Consider the following 6,000-nt stretch of genomic DNA (forward strand, 5'->3'; position numbering starts at 1 on the left):
AATTGCTCATCACAATTACAAGGGACTTATGATGGAAATTGATTCTACTTTCAAATAGAGAGCAAATCAGAGAAAAGACTGAAACATATTTTTTCTTTTAAAAATTGAATGATTTGGATTAGATGATCTAGTTCTTTTCCCAAGTAGAATAATCTGCTCCATTGGGTAGTGAGTACTTTTTCTCTTGAGGACATCATGTAGAGACTAGATGTCCAATTGGGGATGGATAGAGAAGAATCCTACTCAGTTCTTCATTGGACTAGTTGACCTAGTTACAGTTATGAGATTCTGTGATCTCTAAGCTCCTTCTAGCACCATCTTAAGACATTCCTTTATTTCTGTTAAATGTCTCTTGGCTATATTAATACAAAATCATTGTAGCTTAAAATATATGGCACGCAAAAGAATGAAGTTCCCTATTTTCCAAATACCACCAAAATTGAACCTGCAACTTCCTGATGTATATAAGAGCATATATTTGTTATTTTTAAAATTTGGATTCTATCACTCTATTAGAGATCAATATGAACAGCTGAGAAATGTAAGTTATTACTAATAACACAGTAAGAGTGTTTGGAGTATTCATGGAAAGGAAATGATAAAAATAAAAGTCCTTGAACATATGCTGATAGAACATTTGTCTATCATCTTATATCTGGAAAATATAGCTTTAAAGGTTAAAAGCATGATGTTTTTTTTTTTTCCTAATGCCTACCAGTGTTTGATGTATTTTTAAGTCTCAAAGTTCTGTTCCATTGCTCTTGCAAAAAAAAAAAAAAGAGGGAGCAACAATAGGGTATTAAAAATAAATAAGTAGAGGCAGCTAGGTGGCACAGTGGATAAAGCACTGGCCCTGGATTCAAGAGTACCTGAGTTCAAATCTGGCCTCAGATACTTGATACTTACTAGCTGTGTTACCCTGGGCAAGTCACTTAACCCCCATTGTCCCACAAAAAAAAAGAAAGAAAGAAAGACAGAAAGACAGAAAGAAAGAAAGAATAAGTAAAATTGAAATATTTGTCTAAAAACCAAGTAGAGGTCTCTTTTGTTCCCTAAGATAGACAAGGAGCTTCTACTAATTTTGAATGACAATTTTGATATGGGGCTGTAAAATTTTATTTATTGCTGTAGTCCCAGGAGGTTAGCTGGCTATTCATGAAGTTGTTCTTGCTACATTTCACAGAAAGATTCCCTCATCAGTGGCTGTATTAGAAAATCAACAGATTAGGTACAGAGAAACCGAGGCAACTTTAGAAAGATACTTCTAGACTGGATAATTGTCATTGTAAGGTCACTCTGCTTAGCCACAAACAACCAAGCTCACCCAAGATGATCCACTTTTGCTTTATTTCGAGCCCAAGGCCCCTTCCTTGAGCTTATAAAAAGTAATCAGGGTGTTAACCTCACTTTAACCTACCCCCACTTTCTAACTGTTATTTTCCTTGTTTTATTTTATATATTCATCTAATATGCAATATGATTTATAAATAACCCAAAGGGCAAATAAAAACTACATAGTGAATGGAAATAGGCTACTGCATTTTACTAATGACTGCTTGTATGCATCATCAAATATATTATCAGGCTTTACACAACGGAAATATATAATCCCACAACTAGGGGCTAGACCTTATGCAGAGTAAAGAAATAAATGCCAACATTTAGGTCTGTTGCTTACTATCCAGTTCTGCATCATAGATCCAAGGTGAAATGAGGGGAGGACTTGTTTCTAGGGGTAGAAATCCAGATTGAGTAGTAGTTGTAAGCCTTAGTCTGCTACTGAACCAATAGGAAGTTCAGAGGCAAGCAATAGCTGTCTCTCTGAAACCAGGAGTAGACAAAGGACTTGGGTACAGCATCTAGTACAGTTTGTTGTTGTTTTTTTTTTTTATTTTCTGCAGAGCAATAAGGGTTAAGTGACTTGCCCAGGGTCACACAGCTAGTAAGTGTCAAGTGTCTGAGGCCAGATTTGAACTCTGTTTCTCCTGAATCCAGGGCCGATGCTTCAACCACTGCACCACCTAGCTGCTCCATCTAGTCCAGTTTCTAGTTGGATAATCAGGTGAGGAATCCCAGTTTGAAGTGGATCCTGCAGTTTTACAACTCTAAGCCTATAGTTTCTAGATGGCTGATAGTTACTTTGTCTAGAAATTGTCTACTGTAACTTCGACCAGGGGAAATCTTTGTTGTTCAGACCAAATCCTAGGTCAGGAAATTTTACAGCTTAACCCAGGAAGGAAAGAATCAGATTTGTCCTGGATACATCTACTTTGGGAGCACTGAAAACTTTCAGGTTCCTACTTTGAGCTGTCTCTGTCATCCTGGAATAACAGCAATCAATGCCCTAAAGAAATCAGCAGCAGAACAAAGAGGACTCAAGCTCAACACAGACAGTTCTCCAGAAGTGAATAGGTAATAGTCCTAACAAAGTCTGAGGTCAGGGAGAAAGCCTATATTCCATCATTTTGTTTTCTAAGGAAAACAGAGCTCTGCAGGGCTTCAGGAAAAGTATCATATATAAAGTAAAATAGGATGCTGACATTTCCTGTTAGTTAGCCTAACTAAAGGCATTCAGTTTTATCCCTATGAAGTAATAGCTCCATAACAGTATGGAGCATATTGTTGAGTTAGTTTTTTTTTTTTTTTAAAGGATAATAGGTCACATAAATAAAAGAAAGAAAACATTTGGAACCACTTATTTCAATGTAATGTAATACTAGCCAAATAATGTATTGCTTATTTCTGGATTTAACCTAAGGCCTACTTTTTAAGAGGTTTAGCTATATAATTTTATTCTACCTTCATTAAGTTATTATGCTGACAGAGATGCTCAAGACACCAACATAGGAAAATAGAGAGATTTCAAAACATCTAAAAGAAAATTCTCAAAGAAAAATAAAAACCTGTGCTTCATTTCAATTAAAATTCCTAGAAGAGGTAAGATTGTATGTATATATGTATGTATATATCTGTTTCATATTAAATGAATTTATAAATAAAACTATATCATTTAATGTTTAAAAAATGAAAAGGATAATGAAATGGACAACTTAAATTACGTATTAGAGTTCCTTAAATATATATTTTTTGGGGGATAACTAGGTGGTGCAATGGATAAGGCACTGGCCCTGGACTCAGAAGGACCTCAGTTCAAGTCTGGCCTCACACACTTGACACTTACTAGCTCTGTGACACTGGGCAAGTCATTTAACCCTCCTTGCCCCACCTCCCCAAAATATATACATACATACATACATACATACATACAGATAGATAGATAGATAGATAGATAGATAGATAGATAGATAGATAGATAGATAGATAGATAGATAGATAGATATTTGGCCAAACATGGTTGATAGAGTATTGTTTAAAGGAACTCATAGGCCACAATTCTACAAGTTGAGAAATAAAAGCATGGCTGTAATATTTTGTCCTAGTTCTACTACACTGATGATATCATTGAAGCATACAAAAATTATATATATGAGAAATGATGAATTTTTGTGAATATATTTAGTCTACATACTATGTCATTTACCCCAAACCATGGTATTGATATGGTTCTACAAATCATTCTTTGTTTCTGGACTTATTACTCATTAAAGTGTTCCTGAGACTTACTTGACTTAGAATAACAGCAGTGTTGCAGTGTATCCAACACTAGATTAGGAGACAGTGGCACTTAGGTAACATTAAATTCCACTTTGGAGAAGTCATTCAATCTCCCTGAGTCTCACCATCATCATATATAACATGGTAAAAAGACCAGCACATATCACACAGGGTTATTGGTAGGGCCAAATAAGATAAGGCATTTAAAGCATATTTCTTTATTTTTTGGGGGGAGGTGATGTTGGGCAATGAGGGTTAAGTGACTTGCCCAAGGTCATATAGCTAGTAAGTGTCTAGTGTCTGAGGCTGGATTTGAACTCAGGTCATCCTGAGTCCAGGGCCAGTGCTCTATCCACTGCACCATCTAGATGCCCCTAAAGCACATTTCAAACCACAAAGAGAAATACAAATATGAGGTATAATAAGGACATATGGGCAACTATTGTTGTGATTCCCTCTCATACCTAAGTTAGAATTGTTCAAAACGTGCATATGCTTTTTAAAAAATTGTTTCTTGAAGACTGGTTTTCTCATCTTCAAAAGGGAAAAAAACCAAAAAACCAAAAAACCAAAAAACAGGGATCGGATGATCTCTAGGGTCTTGCCTATGAGAACACTGACATACAAATTCCCACTTTTGCTCACTTCCTTTCAGCAATATACAATATATAACCTCCCATTCTTAAACATCATTAATAACTACCAAATGTAGTCATACAAAGCTGACATAACTAACTTTCCAGGGAAGACTGCATGCAGCAATGTAGAAGGGAGACACATTCTAAGAAATGACGTTCAATGCTCCTGATTCCTTGCCAAAGAGGAAGCCTTCAGGTGGAAGCTTTCCTTCATTTTGGGAAACTGTCAGAAATTTTATAAAAATGCTTTGGGGGCAGCTAGGTGGCACAATGGATAAAGCACTGGCCCTGGATTCAGGAGGACCTGAGTTCAAATCTGGCCTCAGAACCTTGACACCTACTAGCTGTGTGACCCTGGGCAAGTCACTTAACCCCAATTGCCTCACCAACAAAAAAAGAGAAGAAAATGCTTTCCCAGTCCATAGCAGCTATTTCATTCAAAACCATGCACATTTTCCTGAACTACTGGACAAAAGGCATCGCACATTTTTCTAAGTAGCTAAGTTTTTTTTTAAAGAAATATAATTTCAAATTAAATAAAATGTGTAAAGTAACTTTGTAGCTAAACTACCCTTGAAACCTTATTTCTGAGTCTAAAATTAGAAATATACAACAAAATTATTTGGCCAAGATGATTAAATTCCATTTAAATAAATGGTTCCAAAAAGTATTATTTTACTTATGTGACCTATTATCATTTTTAAACTCTACTTAAAATGTTTCATACTTTTATGGACCTATTACTACACAGGGCTAAAATTGAAATGTCTTTAATCAGATTTTTTACAGATAATGCCAATATCCTATTTTGTTTTTATGTGAAAATTTCCCGAAGCCCTGCAGTGATCCATTTTTTTTTTTTGAAAGGAGCCTCGCTCTAATCATTCACTAGGTAGAAATGAAGTGTTGCAAGGAAGTGAAAATATAAATGAAAAACTTCCCTTGGTTTTCCATAAAGTAGCATGCCCAACCTTCCATCCACTAGCCTCAGATGTGTTGAAAAAATAAATAGATTGAATCAAATAATGCACCATGTGAGTCAGCATACTCTAAAGCATTCATAAAAATTTAGGGGTATCCTTCATTTTACTTTTAAGAACTAATTAAGCAAATTAGAACAGCTGTTCGAAGACTTTTTTCTCTAAATATTAGGAACTATAAAAGCTAGATAGAATGTCTTAAACTTCCAAATGCTTGCACTCTGAAAACAAAAAGAACTCCAAGAGATAGAACAATTGAACTTCTCATAAGTAGGGAGCAGGGTTTGGTGGGAGAGTTGAGGAACTGAGAGTAATTTTAACCACCCCCCCTCCCACTTCATCTGCTCCAAAAGTGTCAGCTGGAAAAGTTGCTAATTGTTTCTAAGGGATTTTCTCCTCCCCTAAAATCAAGTACAAAAATAGCTGGGAGACTGATTTAAATACCAAATTAACAGAAAACAAGTGCCAACTGGTGACTAATAACATACCACTGTAAAATCATATCCTTAGTTAGCTAGTGATTCTATCTAAATCATTCTTCAAAATGTTGGTTTTTTTCAAGGAACTCTGTTTAGGTAGGAAAAGTCCTGTTGAAATTAATGTACACAAGGAACTCACTAGCTCAAGCTTCAGAAAATCTGCCCAAATATTCATTGTAGATTTGAAACTGACTGACAGTGAAGTTGCTCTTGGCACGATCTCAGCCTGTTTTGGTCATTCACGTGACAATTTCACCACATATTTCTAGCACCTATGCATTATGAGTT

The sequence above is a fragment of the Dromiciops gliroides genome, chromosome 3 (genome assembly GCF_019393635.1).
Source record: "Dromiciops gliroides isolate mDroGli1 chromosome 3, mDroGli1.pri, whole genome shotgun sequence".
NCBI lineage: Eukaryota > Metazoa > Chordata > Mammalia > Microbiotheria > Microbiotheriidae > Dromiciops > Dromiciops gliroides.